This window comes from Euwallacea fornicatus, chromosome 3, assembly GCF_040115645.1.
Source record: "Euwallacea fornicatus isolate EFF26 chromosome 3, ASM4011564v1, whole genome shotgun sequence".
Lineage (NCBI taxonomy): Eukaryota > Metazoa > Arthropoda > Insecta > Coleoptera > Curculionidae > Euwallacea > Euwallacea fornicatus.
In genome coordinates, this window is record NC_089543.1 from 36206 (window position 1) to 53593 (window position 17388).

Consider the following 17388-nt stretch of genomic DNA (forward strand, 5'->3'; position numbering starts at 1 on the left):
GGACAAAGAAATATCTAAAAAAAAAATCGCCAATTTGTTATCATCACTTATCAGATATCCTAAACCATACAAAACCGTAAAATTTTTAAATGCAGGAACTTGAAACCCTATTTGTTATAACTTATTATTCATAAGTTTGCACCATAGTTTCAACGCATAATATACTTGGAATCTTTGATTATGAAGAAATTATTTAGAAAATGATTATCAATTTATATTGACCTGATATATATAACTTGAGTCACTTGTTTGTTGCATAATGACGTAAGCCTACGTGAAATCCCAATCTTTTCGTAACAAAGGAAGTGGTAAAATAAGTAAATAGACTATAGGGATGAAGTAAATTATTATTTCCTAACACCTACATAATGTAGGTTCAATTTCTTGTAGACGTTGATTAATCCATATGATATTGATGATCGTCTATCACGTAGAAGGGTGTAAATTTCAGATTCAATAGAGTGATCTTGAAGTACGACGTAAGGAATAACGACATATGTGTAGAAACTATATTTTTAGTAAAAACATTTTATAACAAGACAAGGTTAGACCAGTGATTCTCAAACTGGGCGTTGAAACTGACAAAGCCAGCAAGTACATACATGTATATAGAGAATGATTCACAATTGATGATCTTTCGATCGATCTTTCAACAAATTTGCAAATATCGGTTATCAGTCCTGCTCAGTAGACCTAAAATAATTGCTACAATGCAACTTTGTTACTTATATAAAAAATAGTAGTAACTCATACTATTGAATTAAATTGAACGTTCAACATGTCTCAAGTGGGGTTCCCTGGATATTATATCATCTTAAGATTCCCTATTTCTTTGTGATAATTTCTGCATAACGATTCCTGCAAATATCTTTAGTAATTTTCAATATATTAAATAATGTTTTTATTTTTTAGTTCAAAATCAGGCAGTAATAAACCCTTTTCAACAACGCGATTTGGTTTAAAAAAAAACAGAAGTTTTGGAGATTTTTTAAGGAAAATCTAGGAGTATGCGCCATTTATACGAAGTAGATTGTTCAAGGTGACTCAAAATTAACGATTTTCTATTAAACACTAAGCTTACCTAAAATGCTTTTTAACAGAACATTCCGTATATCAGCAAATACACTGAAAAAAAAATCATTTTACACGATGTATATATTGTATTCCTATGCCTGATTAGCCACATTTCACATATATGTGCTGTCTTGTGCATTGTCTTCAAATATTATATTATTTGGGCGTATTCTCAGAAAAAGTGCTATAAAGGTTAAAAACGATGCAAGTGTTCAAACAAATGAAATGTTTCAAAACAATATACAAAACAGTTTTTATTTGTGAAGTGTGGCGGATTAGGTCTAAGAATCTAATGCAACGTTGTAAAAGAAAAATTTTCATCGTCGCATTTACTGTTATAAAAGGTGTTCTAATCAAAAAACGTTATTGACAAGTTGAATGCCTAACCGTAAAAGCATTCATTTTAAGCCATTCTGTATCAGGTGAAATCATTTTTTCTACATGGGACAAATCCGTAGACTTTTCCGATACAATCTCGACGATGTCTGCATTTTGTGAATTCAAATAATGTTATAACAGATATTTCATTAGGGTCTTTTTGAACAAAAAATAACGTAGAAAGAACATTATTAGTGTTTCAAAAACCGCTCAAGATGCCCGTTAGTAATTTTTCGCCATTACATGCGTCTTTCTATTAAATAATCGGTAGGTGTCGAGAAAATTCCTATACTTTGATCATTCAGTATCTAAACCACTAACCCACATTATAATTTTTTTTTCAATGAAATATACAGTGACTCCCGAAAATATTCGGACATCTACACTTAACGTTTTCTTTTATGTATTATTATGATATAAATAACCAATTATAAACTAGGACGTTGGAATATATTTGGTATCAGCTTTTTCTTGCAATCAATGTAAAAATATATTTAATATTAACTAACAATACTAGAAAATCAAACAAAAGTTACAAAACTACACATTTTTGGCATCACAAAAATTTTCGGACAGTAGAGTTTTGAGCACGTTAAGAACAAAATATAAGTTATTTATATTTAAACACGAGCAATATTAATATTTTGTGTGTCCTCCTTTATTGTCTATAACGGCTTGAAGCCGTCTAGACATAGACAAAACAATTTTTTTTATTAAATTAAGGTCAATTTTGCGCCACTCCTCCAGTAACACTCTTTTTAGCTCATTTTTATTTGATATCGAATGTGATCTTACTTGCAAATCCAACTGATGCCATACATTTTCAATTGGATTAAGATCCGGAGATTGAGCTGGGGTTTTAAGGACCTTTGGACAGTTATAGAGCATCCACTCCTTAACAACCATTGCGTTGTGTTTGGGATCATTGTCTTGATAGTACTTAAAGCTTTCTTGAATACCCATATCAGTAGCACTTTTTAACAAATTATTTTTTAAAATGTTTAAATAAACCATTTTGTCCATTATCCCATCAATGAAAACTAATTCCCCAACCCCTTTGGACGAAATGCAGCCCCACACCATCACTGATCCGCCACCGTGTTTCATAGTAGGACGTAAATTGCTACTTTTAAGTTCTTCATTGGGTTTCCTCCATATCATTTGTCGTCCATCCGACCCGAATATATTGAATTTTGATTCATCCGCAAATATTACATCGCCCCAATAGTTTTCAGGTTTTAAAATCATCTCCGATGCAAATTCTTTTCTAAACTTCTTATTTTTGCAATTAAGTCATGGCCTTTTTCTAGGTACTCGACCATTAAAACCATTTGCTCTTATACATCTTCGTATAGTTTCTGGAGACACCTTTTTACCAGTTTGATTTTCTAGAGATACTGTCAGTTTAGAGGCGCTAATTCTGGGATTTTCCTTAATTGTCTTCATGATGTGTCGCTCCTCTCGGTCATTTATTAATTTTGGACGGCCAGTTTGTTTGATAGAAAGAATTCTGTCTTCAACTTTATACCGGTGAATAATGTCTGCAACGGTACTTTTGCTCAAATTAAGCTTTTCTCCAATTTTTCTGTACGACAACTTCTTCTCATTATTAAAAATTACCAATTTCCGTAAATCGAAACTGATATTGGCTTTATTTTTTACTCTACCCATTTTTACGGCTTAAAAATACAAATAGGCCTTGTGGATAACTTTAATCAGCAAAATTAAACGCTATTTAAATATTAGACCCAACACAACATACTCTTTTCTAGATAAAACTGCGAGTTACTATGAATGTCCGAATATTTTTGTTTAGGTTGTTTTTGTTATGTTGATAAGATATTCAACTTTTTTATATCTTGATAAGGGATTACAAATTTTGTTTTTCAATGTTAATAAATAAAAAGCAATACCAGCACATATTCCAAAGAGTCGCTTCATAATTACTTATTTTAAGATGTTTATACACAAATATAGAGTACATGAATAAGTGTCCGAATATTTTCGGGAGTCACTGTATGTAGTATGTGCACCATCCAAGGTTCGTCAAAGTTGTCTCGATTTTTAAAAAGAGCACAGTAGGTTTTTTGCTACTCTGTATAAATGATGTATGATGATACAATTGAACATATACTTATTATTGTTCCGATCTTTACTTAGATGAAACTATATATACCTATTTGTAATTGCACAGTTAAGTTTAGGAAAATAACTACGTACTTCGAGCCTGTAATAATTTATATATTTTTTGCACAATGTCAGTTGAAAATAAAAAAGTATTTTATCTTATTTACTTTTCTATGCGAATGAATATCACAATGATAATAAAAAAATAAATAGCGTAATAAAAGTTTACAGAATTCTTTTGAAACGTAGATTCGTACACATAGGTGCCTCACATTGAGTTCATGTTTGTTTGACGTTTAGGTAAAGTCTCCATAGTGACAAAGCCTTTGTTGCGTTTTATTATTGCGCACCAAGACTAACAGCAGCGCAATGTAATCATTGTGGTGCAATAAAGATGAAAGAAAAATACAATGAAAGTTTAATCTTGAAATTCTGCGAAAATTGCGCCGTTTGTCTGAGCTCACCATTATCATCATTACGGAGCTCCTACTAGCGGGCGTAATTTAACCTTTCAGGGGCCTCAAAGGGGGCGATGCCCCTGATTTGCGAAACATTCCCGAAATAAAAAATAGCACCGCAAATCTTTACCCGCCGTACCTAAAAATAAATCCAGCATCAGCCTCAGTTTCGATGAAATCATTGAAAAATGTATGTGGATTTTCAGTTTATGCGTCAGGGGCGGAACGGAAAAAAATTTTAAACATACTAAAAAATAAGGATGTTTAACCGAACATATAGATATCGTAAAAGGTAATAAGTACAAACTTGATTAAACAGTGAAAAGGATTCATAATTTGTTAAGTATTTATAATTATCAGTACATAATGAAAATCAAAAATTATTTTGTGATTTTAAGTTGTTTTAACAGCACAGCTGATATATCCAAAATAACACAAAGTATATTTGTATCTTCTGCGTTGTAAATTTTGAGAAAAATGTTGACAGTTTTAAATGGCTGTATCGACTGATTTGGATCTTATGTTGAACGTGAATAACACTTTGGCAATCTTAAAGAGTTGAAAATGTATTTTTAGACATCTTCATTTTCGAATACCCTAAAAGTAATTCCGGGTAGTTTGTAAAGCGATTCCTCCCCCCACCCCCAAATATCCGTAAAGAACCGACAACCTTTTACCAGTGTTTGAAGACCTGCGCACTAACATTTATATCTTTTTTTGTATAATTTCTCCAAAACCTCTGTATTGTGTTAAATATCTACGGACTTTTCTCTTTTCCGATTTTTTTGGGTAAAAAGCCATTATCAGATTGTCATGAAAAATGCAATCCGACTCTGCCCCTCTTGAGATTAATATTTAATTTATGTATGTTACGTTATACCCCTGCATCATATCAATACGAAATTGAATTAACAGAATCAATTTCGGCGAAATATTAAATTTAACAACTTTATTTTTGTCTAATCAACTTTTCAACTCATAGAACTTTGCAATATAAATGGTTCCGACCACCCTGTATATCCTCTGGCTCGACAACGAGACGTTTGAAGTCCCATATGTTCCTAAAGGTTATGGAACCGTCTTTTTCCATAGTAAGTTTTATTTAGATTTTGAATTGTTTTTGAATTGAGATATTAAATTGGGTTGACCGCAAGTCGATAGGAATGTTGCGCCTGTACATTTTAACATTTGAACGTGAAATAACATAAAAGTGATATAATTGCATTGAATTAAATCATCATGCTTAATAATAATATGTCATTACAACATGCAGTGGGTTTATCAATTTTTTTCTAATTGGCCAATTTCGTGTTCACACAACGAACTGAAAGCAAACAAAGATTGTGACTCGGGAACAGTGGCAATCAAAAAGTTGTTTTTCGCCTTTATATTTATAATCGCTCTCTTGAGTGCATTGGCCCAGACAGCAATTTTAAAATTACAGAGTCACGGTCAAAACAGCTATAAAAAATATCCCCACTCCTCCAATCCATGACCTACAAGTAATTTTTAATTTACGCAATCCGGACATATATTTATTCACATAGTTTTGACTCTCCACCCGCCTATTTTTAAACTTATCCAGACAGTGTGTATGGATTAACGCCAGTCTTCTTCTACATTGCGGATGGTTTCTCTACTTTAATATTTGAATTGATAACGTCAACCCGTCGATCCATTACGATCTAAGCGTGTATTAACCCAAATAGATCATTCAAGGTCAAAATTGAATAATGATAATTGTAATCGTATATTGGCAAAGGCGGAATTAATCGGATAAGACAATAAACTTCTTAACAAGTCCATTGTTTTCTCCAATTAAAGTGAAATTTCGTCGATATATCAAGATTAGGCTTTATTTGGAAATTTAACCCCTGGCTAGTTTTCAAGGGCAGTACGCATTCCCTGGCTTAAAAGTAATCTATTGGTGAAAATGACTCGAGTCCGATTCTGCTAATTGTTACCTGGCACCACCATCAGGTTATGTATATGCCTTGGTAAAATAAGTTTGCCAATATAGCAGAGATGCAGAGTTGCAACTGCTATCAATTATTAACATTCCACAGAGGCATTAAAAGCGCACTCTAGACTAGTAGGTACTTTTAAGGTGTTATGACCAAACCAAGGCTAACCACACTAACCAGCACCCAGAAGGCAAAATATAGGCCTCAGAGGCACTAAGTTAACTGGTCTAGCAAGGTGCATATTTTTGTTCTGCTTGGTGGGTACCTAGTTTTATTATTTCTTATTCTGCGATTTACGAGAACAGAGATGTTAATCGGAGGTTCACCACCTTTTCCAAAAACCTTTTTAATGAATGTGAAAACTGGAAGGGCAAAGGAAGTAGATTGTTAAAAGACAACAAAATTATACGACCTTTCCACTCTCCAGCTTATTTTCGTAATGAAAGGTAAAGTGCAAAGTTTGGAGAGATATTTAACTGAAAGGCGATTATTCAAACACAAACAAGTCGATCAGGTCTATAACCCGCATTCTGAAAAATATTTTGCACGTAGGCGCTGCCTGATAAAAACTGTTTACCCATCTGATCTACGAACAATCACATTAGGGAAGGTCAGTACTTACTTTTCCTGTTGGTTAATTCACTGGAAATTTTCTCATTTTGCCACCAGCACCACTGATCTTCGTCGTTGTTGACTTAAAAATGTGTGGAGACACCCTTATGAAAATCCCTGCGTTACGCCACTGTCTGGCGATAAACCGTGAACCCAGGCGACTGCAAGGTTACTTCATTGTTAGTTCATATGAAATGTCTACGTTCGATAAAAAAGTCGATGCACCTCTTATTACGACGGGTGACCGAAAATGTTAACAAATATGATACATTGTCTGAAACGCAAGGTCAAATTGAATGTTAAACACGTTGTGGTGGACATGGATCCCAGAACCGGCTTAGCCAGTTCGATTTTTATGCCTTTTTAATTGCGCACTCTGATGCTGATGTTTACCTCAAGCTTTAACAAAACACACTTGAAACTTAATACATTAGGAATATGCCCCAACCAGAGCGTTATAAACTTTGTCAAATCAAATTTGCATTCCTTTAAGCACCTCCTTATTTGCTAACTCGCGACTATGGAGCGTCCCAAATTGATTTATCTTCGTAACCTTGAAAACTTTTCAAAAATGGGCATGATGGAGAAATGATTTTTTTGAGCGAGATTCCCTACCTTAAAACGTTCTAAAATCATATCCTCCCAAGACAATTTCTTTTCAGTTCAGATGAATTCTGCAAACAATTGCCGCCATTCGAACAAAAATTTCATCAAAAGATAGAATATATGTATGTCTTAAGGGCCTTAATAATGTATTAGTGTCCCTATGACGCCATTTCGTTAAAATGTCTCATTTGCCAAAAAATGGGAACAAATGTGCAAAAATCTATGCTACTTCCACTTACTCTAGGTCATTGTTTGAGGCTATAAAGAATTGTTGAAAAAAAGTTACGATGTTTGGGATGTGGTGATTCCATGATCATATTAAAAGGGTGGGTTTGTTACATTTAAAATTCCACAGGATATCTCAGGTTTTACAATAAAAACTATAGAAACAGAGCTGCACAGAAATATAAGTTCTATTTTCACCTACCTACAGTCACTCAAAAAAGTATCCGTACAGCCGGAAAAAAATTCTGTAAACCGTAACTTTTGACTGATTTTGTATAATGAAAATTCAAACCGAAACTCAATTTGCGTAATTGAGCAACTTTTGAAAATTTAACTTTTGGAGTGCTTTCCAGCGTTTAAAAAAAACTCCGTTTTGAAAACTTCTTGTGCGGTGGAAAATTTTCAATGTGGTTTTAACATTCTTGCAGAGAGGATTTTTCTTCATATATCCTGAAAATTTGATCAAAATCGAACCGCAAATAAGGGAGTTGTAGCTTTTTAAAGTCGCCAAAAATGTCAAAGTTTCGTCATTTTGTGAGAAAATCGTCACTCTTTGGCGTTTTTGAAAAGCTGCAACTCCCTTATATGCGGTTCGATTTTGATCAAATTTTCAGGATATATGAAGAAAAATCCTCTCTGCAAGAATGTTAAAACCACATTGAAAATTTTCCACCGCACAAGAAGTTTTCAAAACGGAGTTTTTTTTAAACGCTGGAAAACACTCCAAAAGTTAAATTTTCAAAAGTTGTTCAATTACGCAAATTGAGTTTCGGTTTGAATTTTCATTATACAAAATTTGAACAAAATCAGTCAAAAGTTACGGTTTACAGAATTTTTTTCCGGCTATACGGATACTTTTTTGAGTGACTGTATATCCTATAAAATCTTCCTATAAAAACTTTATTTCTTAAACTTCATCACCCCGTAACTGTATGTTTATACGAAAAATGTTGAGGCGATAGCTTGAGAAATATAAAAAATACAGTATACAGGTTATATACACACCTTAAAAGACACCCTGTGTATAAGATTAGTTACAAAGGCAATATTTGCGCATGCGTTTGATTTGAATAATCAACGTTGCCGGCTTGCCTGAAAAGAGGTTAAAGAAAGGGAGAGGATCAAAGACGGAGAAGGTCATTAGGTATTAATGTTCTTATGACATTATTTTGTCGCAGAGATCATATAGAACGTTGCGGCTCATAACTAGATATTAAGATTGGGAATAAAATCTGTTTTATGTAATAGTTACACTCACGTCCCAGTTAAGCAAATTTCACAATTATTACGTTCAAAAGTTATAGAAGTGCTCACATTGAGTGAGAATCACGCCGCGATCACACTCTTATGATTGCAATGCGTCGTACCCGTTTGAGTGTGAGCGTGAGCGTCAACCTATAGTGTGATATGAACTTAATTCATCCTATAAGACAAAAGACGTAAGACGGCATAATAAGTTCCTCCTGATTTCGCCGCTATAAATTACTGTCTTATTTGCCACAAAGGCGGGTTAAAACTGCAAAAAGCGATGCAATATATAGTTCGTAGGTCTTTAGAGAGAATATATTTTTGCGAATGAGAACTTATTTTCTTCGATTTTCACTTTTATTAGTAACTTTACTGACTTGAATAAATTGAGTACATGAAAATCCTTTATGCAAATTTCTGTTTGTATAATTTCAATTTTTCAACTTTTCAGAAAACAGTCCGTAACTTTGAACGCAGTCCAGAGTCGAATCTAAATACGGGTTTTCAAATTTTTATGGATTCACCATATTTATTTTTGGGTCGCCATGCGCCACGTTCAACTTTCAGTTAATTAAGCTAAATGCAAACATTTTTACTTTAATTACTAGTGTCCATAGTGAAGATTGACCCAATTAAAGGTCATACGAAAAAGGTGAGTGATTTATTATCATTATGTGGTAACTGTATAAAGTTAAGTAATTCTAAAAAAGATTGATGGGAGTAAAAAAAGGATGTGCAGAAAAACATGTTTTGGTAGTCGTTAGTGGCGCGCCAGTGTGCTGTTGCGAACAAAGACGCGAATGAAAATCAAAATCAAATAGAAAGAGACCCTGAAATCGAGCGATGCACTTTCGTGAAGGTCGCGACGCGAAATGAACAAACATGAACGTCTGGCGACATTGTTGCCAGATCAGGATCTGCCTGAAATGATCAAATGCCATTTTTGCAAAACACCATTTGATTGCTAAGGAATGATTACAAATCCATCAAAGTTCAAGTACCTCGAATTTCTGAAAACATGAGCCTCAAAATTTCGCCCATGACATTTAGAGTTTGACTAAAATTTTCATATAAATATATATATATATATATTTATATATATTTATATATATAGTATATAATTTCCAAAATAATTTTCCGCCAAGGAAATTTTCTTGAGTTACGCACATTCATGATCGTTAGCTCAACGTTTGAAAAAAAATCACGTTGAAGTAAGAAGGCAGAACCAGAACCACATACGGCAGACATCAAGGACGTAGTCAATGCGATGGTCAGGGCACTTGGTACATTAGCGAAGTCCGTTGGGTTTTACGTTTCGTCCCGGTATACGTAACTCTTTGAATTTTAATTATTTACAGTCTAACGCAATCTATTTTTGCGTTTCAGCGGCTTAACTGTTTGGAAACCATGACCTAGGATCCTTCGACCGCACGATGGAGTCCTTGAATTAAACACGGACTTTTGAATTATGAAATCTGGAAATGCTTTTTTAGTTTTCCATTTTAGTATTATTATTATGAACAATCTCCATTGGAGCGATTTTGATGTGAATATATAAGTAATTGGAGTAAAAAGTGCAGCTAGAGCAAGGAGGCAGAAAAGTCCTTTTCTGGGGTGCTGCCATTTCTCAATTCAGTGAAAATATATTTAATTTTTTTTACCAGTTTTTGATAACTTTTCATGTGTTGTTGGGTGTGAACTTGAGTTATTTTCAGTTACAATTATGTAACTAGAATTCATTGTCTAACTAATACCCTTGTTTCCACATAAGGCAGTTTTTTATTACTTAAGTGCATCAGAGAGGCAAGAACTTCAAAGATAGCCAAGTGAAATGTAAGTAACAGAAGCCTCTTTTGAATTCTATTCAATTTATGTACAAACCAATTAATGACATGTATAGTTGAATTTCTTCCTTTATAAGAATCGCAACAATATTTGCTTATAAAACATTATTCGGAATGCAATTCTTTTAAACAATCATTCAGTACATTTTAATGTAACTAGTGCCATTTTTTTGTTGAAAAATAGAGGGTATCTGAAATTTGGGGCTCATAATTGGATTCTCGGAAAATTTAAAATATACAAGCTCGTTTAAATGAATGCAAAGTGGCGTATTTAAGTAATTCTCAAATTTCATTTTGTAAAATTGAGGAATTCCCAATATCTCCGAAAAAACTGGAAATTGCCATATATATAAAATTTGGTTGTTGATGAATATTTTGGATGAAAGCTTTATAATTTGTTTTCATATCGCATATTTTAAAATGTCAAAACTAAAACAATTTATATATTCCAAAATCAAAATTGAAGTAGGTGAAATCATCCATTGGATCCAAAAATAATAAATAGTACTGGATGCCCCATTTGAGAAACAAGTTGGAATTGAAATCAATCCGGCAGTATCCAAACATCTAAAGTTAACCCAAAAATTCTTAATTTTATCTACCCTAAACTCAACAAATTTCAATATCTCTAATTTACCAGGATGATCATTTTTCTTAGTAACTGGCAGTGCTTTAAATTAGAGGAGTTTTCCAAAATCCGTATTATCGCAACGAGCAAATATCACTTCATATAAAATAAATAGAAAAAATTTTGTAGCTTTTTTTAATTATAAGTAACAATGGGATAATAACTATGATCAAGGGGTAAATACAACCCACGTAAGGTCATTGACCACGTAATGGTTACTATTATAATTTAATCGTTTAACCCGTTAAATTTCGTTGGTTTCATAAAAAAAATGGCTCTTTTAATATTTCCATCCCCAGTATCTAAATCATTCATCTTAATTTTAGCCCCTAACATGGATAAAGCCCCTGAATTTTTTACATAGCCGCAACGCAGGCAAAGATTACGTCATTACAGGCGCATAATTAAAGTTGGGGATAAAGAGGGGGGCCCGCCGACGGGGATTTTAGTTCGACATCAAGGTGAGGGTCATGAGTGGCGGCAAAAAAGGGCATCAGACGAGCGCCACCTCCTCGCCGCCCCAGGCGAACGTCTCCGGTGAACGGCCGAAAATTCTCGGCGCAAGGCCAGACATACGCCACATACAGGCTGTTGCACCACATCTAATGTCGATCTGATAATAATGATTGAGGCTTGTCACGTCGGAGTATTGCGAAATGTTTAATGCCCCCATGCACTTATGCATACATAACTTGAGCGTGTAATTTGTTTCCGAAGTTGCGTCACTTCACAGTATCTTCCGATCTAATAAAAATTCCCAACAAAGGCTCGAGTAGTAAAAATAACATTTTTCCTTGGAGCAGTGAAAATTCAAAAATAAAGAAAAATGCATGGTTCGCAGAAAGAGGCCTCATTAAACGAGTGTTAACTCTAAATGGAAGCCCGCCGTATTATTTTTAGATTTGCAGTTGTAAAATGAAGGTCGAATCGGCTGATCCAAGAGCCTTACTGAAGTATTTATGTGTATGATATATGTATTTGCCTAAATATGTTTGTGTATCCATTAACCCGAATTAACCTCTGTAAATTTAATTACCTATCTACATATTTTAATTTTAGACGAAGGTTTTTCAGTCACACCTAGAGGTTACCATGGAATTGTACTTTTTTATGAGTGCGGCGCGGTACAAACTCATTAAAATGATTTAAAAAAATTAAATTTGTAAACTATTTAGATGTGGACTATAATAGTGTAATATGTAGGCATTTGGTTTATAAACGTGATGCTTAGATATCAATTAACTATATTAATTTTAAATGAAGATTTTTACAAGGTTTAGGAGTTGAAATCTGAATATGACAATGATGAACAAACCAAAAAGGCAGCGCCCCCCTATGGTGACAAGGAGTTCGGTAACCAATCTCGGATGAGGATTCTTAATAATATTTCCAGTCAAATTAAGATAACGAAAAGAAAACGTTCATAATAATAAAAAAAATACATTTGTGCTGAAGATCATTTTCCAAGACAGAAAGTCTTTAGTCATAAGTGCACAAAGAGCAATTGCTCATTTCACGGAATAATAATGTGTTTTTGATCCTAACGGCAATGTCCTTCGAGTCGGACAAACCGATTTAGCGACAATTAGTCAACTTATAGCCTTGACGAATTCGTTCGGGTCATTTTGGGGTTACTAAACTAAAGAATGTTAATGTGGGTGGCGCGAATAACAAAATGCAACGTGCAGACAACGCATCACATCCGCCGCGCCGCGACCTTACATTTTATTTATAGTTCTTTGTTTATCGTCGAGTATCATTTTGCAGCTTTACACCAGCTCGGAGATGTTATAACAACATATAACTCTTTTGCTTTTAAATATTACTCCATTTCTTCAAAACAAAGAATCGGTCAGTATTCGCCATCACCGAGCATCTCGGGGTTTGACATTAGACAGGTTGCGGAACATTGGCATCGCAATTTTAAATGCAGGTGCCCAAAGGGGCCAATGTCCGATTCGGGCCAGACAAGGGGCGGGGGCACTCGGCCAGCAGGCCAAAGGCCCCAAAATCGATCTCGCCATAAGACAAATCAACCTTTGTTTAAGAGCCCCGAATCTTTATTTTTGGGATCGTAACGAGAAAGGCTCGTCCTTTCGAAAGTCCATTGCTTTGATGTAATCTGCTACAAATATATTTTTCTCTTTTATTGCTTTCATGAACTCGTAAACTGGATTAAAATGTTGTTTTATATTGCGATTACTCGATATATGCGTAACAAGAAACAGGAGTTATTGTTTCATAACTCATAATATTGCAGCTTAATTATAAATAATAATAGTACTTTGTCGATTATCATATTTTTGCCGTAATTGCAGCGCTATGTCATTGCAGTTTACTTGTGTGTATCTCTTCTTAGAGAGGGAGGAAAGGAAGAATAAGATGTTACTTTGCTGTCTTGCAGTAAGACCCCCATGCGCAAATAATGCTTAAGCAGTTATAGGTCAGAACTTATTTTTAAAATTTTCAAGATTACACGTACGCTTGGGATACCACTGGAATTATATCGCATGAAAATATGTGTAGTATATTAATACACTTTGTGTGAAAGAGCGAGAGACATTCCCACCAACCATTTAGTGTTTGATTCGATAGTAGATTGACGGCGGCTCCTCAGAAACGTAAAAGTAATGGAGAAATTGGAAACTAGCCGTTGATGTCTAAAATCAAATAGCGCACTTTCCACCAACGAATCTGCGTCATGCTCGTCATTTTTACGCACACGCACCATATGGGCTGGTACGTATGTGCACGTCAACGTAACATCGGTCCCCATCCACGTGAACGACGTATCGCGACGTTTTTTGAGTTGTCAAAGATACGCCAAAAAGTTAGAATCAATTTTGCTGTCTTACTCGACATATTGGGGCATATCATTAATAAACAGTAGGAACCAATGTGGTACCAGAGCCTTGAGGAACACCCATGTTCACAACTCTAGACACAGACAGTCATCAACCCGAACCCAAAACATCCGCCTACTAAGACACGGCTCAATGACCCCAATGATGTAACATCCCCTGTGACCAAGACGCTCGATAAGGGTCTTCAATCATATATGTTTTAAAAGTTGGAAATTAAAAAATTGCGAATAGAGCATATCATAACTACAAAGATGCCAATACGTAATGTTCATTTCAGATTAGTCGTAAGAAATGAGTATTTACGTTCGCAAGCTTTTTTATCGTCTTCATGCGCACATGAGGAACCACCATTGTTGTTGTTGTTATCATGTTGTCTGTTGATTTGGTAGTTACCTCAGCTGCCTGTTTATTGAACTTTTGTTTTGTCATTGTCTCATGTTCTTGTTCCTGGGAAAAGGAAAATTAATAGGAATCTATGCTAAGAGTGAGTCCTTGCAACGCCGTTGCTTGGTGTTATTTTTTCCAGTCATTGAACTATTAGTTTTTGATTCTTAAACAATTTTAATTGGATCGGTCCTAGTCATTGGGAAACCTGAACTAACCCCAAGAATTGTGGTTTTTTCAATTTGGGCACGCCAACGATGGGGTTTAGTGGAATTTCTTACAATTCAAGTTTACGCCCAGGAAGTCATCAAGGAGAAGAGTGTAGTTCAATGCCGGTGGGAGTATTATTAGTCTTGGAAGTAGTTGTTTCTGTTTTTCTCGCTTTCAAAGGTATATTATACATATATCAATAGCCAATTATATCCAGTTTCTACGTTTTCAAACATTTTATTATTATTTTTATATTGTTGTTTAATAAATATAATCAAATCACAATATAAAAGACTTTTCCCCTGCATTTCGCTTAAAAAATTGGAAACTTCTTTAGAATTCGAATGATCGAAACATATTCTATACGTTTGAAATGGATTATTAATTCTTTCATTTATTTTTTTATTAACGACATTAATTGTATTGTGAAGGATTAATGTCTCACATACAAGCAGGGGTTGTTGGCGGAAATTACATTATGAAAGTGGCAATTAAGGGAACTAAAGTGTAAGGATTATGAACATGTAAATATCTCTATACAGGGTGTTTATTAAGTACTTGTACAAACTTTAAAGAGTGAATAGTTGACTAATTTTACGATAAAAAGTTCATATAAACATGGGACCGTATTGGCTTGATTCTTGAGATACATGACTTCAAAATAAGTCTCCCAGGTCACCAGATTTGAATTATTTGGATTATTTTCTGAGGTTACTTGAACTCACTAGTTTACAAAACTCCAGTCCAAAATAAACAAGATCTGAGAAAGAGGATATTTGAAACGCGTGTCATTATTAACCAGACACCAGATGTATTCGAAAGAGTTCCTCAGTCAATGATACGAACCCATCTTCATATGAACATTTTATCTTAAAATATATTAAAATGCGCACTTTAAACTTTCTACGAGTGCTTAATAAAGAGTCTGTATAATAGTATTGTCACTCTGAAAAGTCCTTGCCTCAATTGTTGAGGAATGAGAATTTTTTGGATTGATTTTTAAATGGTGTTTGTTCACTTCGCATCCACCCTTGTGATTTTTTCTTTAATAAAACTTTTAATATATTTTTTTTGTGTATAAGGAATTATTTTCGCATATAATTTTCGCCCAACAACATGACACTTTTGTGGCCCTTTTTTCCCTAAAATGTAGTGTTCCAACATTAAGAGACAGAGACACACATCCAATCTGTATATTAATTGCCTGTTAAGCCACGTTGCTTTGCAACGTGCCGAATCCAATGTTGTTTCTGCACCGTGTACATTCCAACCGAAATAATGTGAATGGTCGTGTTGTGTATAGCCGCCAACTGGTTACATAAAAATGTCTCTATTCCTATTTGCAATATGCAAATATATTTTGAATGAAAAAAAAACTGCGGGTATTTCTAACCGTTTTCAATACTTAATATTAATTTAAAAAGATATTTTGCGGCAGCAGACGAGTTTCATATTAGAAATTAACTCTGGAATGTAAAATAATAATTGTTTTGTACTCAAAACTCAATGACCGGAATGATAAAATAATCATATCGCCTTGCATGTCGACTGATTTATTTCAGTGTAAACCTCTCAGAGTGAAAAATAGTAGCAAGGATAATCATATTAATAATAATTTTCCAAGACCACAATAGGACAAACAACTTAGGCTGAGGATAATAATAATTATATCGAGATCTCAGAGTCACCTTGAACGTTATTTCTGTTCCAGCATCGTAATTTGCGAAATCTCCAGCAGATTTGGACAACGTTTAATTCAGCCACTCTTAGTTAAATTGTATTAAATAAACATATATTCATGTGCAAACAAAATATGTATTTATGTGGGGCAAATACCGTTAGTAAATCCCTCTCTATCCTCAATCCTTCCACCATAAGTAATGTAAAGATTCACTTGAGTAATGGTTCGAGCTATTTCGTCGTTTCGAGATTTTGGTAAATTCGCAGATAAAGCATGAGGAGGGTTAGACCAATTTGCCGGTGTTCGTCTGTAGACTATCCAATATATTTTCAAAAACAATGACCCTAAGGATGCACCTCGTAAAGTCCGACATTCAGAGGTAACCGAAAGTTATTTTTTTGACAATGGGCCAATGTTTCAGACTCATTTTTAACTCGTTCTTGGAACTAAATGAGTTTCGGTTTCTTGCGATTTCTCAAACGAGAGTTCGAAAAGAGTTATACATTTGTTTTGCATGCTTCAATTTGATACATTTTTCAAAATAAAATTTAATAACAAATTTAAGTCGAGAGGCTGGGAAAAACCAGATCGAAGTTACGTAACACTTGTGCAAAATACATTTGATATGCGTTTGCATGTATTATGTTGCTTTTTCGTTTTTATGTGTGCCGACGTACAAATCATTAAAGATAAATAGGTATTTTTGAAGTAGAGGTTGCGTCAAAATATTTGCTCATATAACCTCTGGCACAAATAAGCGAATTAGCTCTCAAATGATATGAATCGATCTAAGCACATTTTAATTATAAATAATTTTTTATTTTTCCATCTAACAAAACAATTTTTATCTCTAACGACATATCAGACCAAGAAGCCTTTCGAAAATATATTGTGCGGGTTAGTGACGGCGAAGGCGGACAAAATTTTTCAGAAACTTCATTGCTAAACCTAAAACGTTTTGTTCTAGCGGTAAATCGAGAATTATTACGGTTAGATTAATTGTGCAAGGCACTGTATTTACTGGCGCAAAAATCAATTATTTAGTGGTAGCCATCATATTGAAAGTCATCGTCAGAAACGGTATA

General features: G+C 34.2%; 1 long non-coding RNA gene across 1 annotated transcript in view; it reads left to right on the plus strand.

The window, feature by feature from the left end:
- Positions 1–17388, plus strand: part of LOC136350590 (uncharacterized) — a 56272-nt gene that overhangs the window by 22778 nt on the left and 16106 nt on the right. The window lies entirely within an intron of this gene.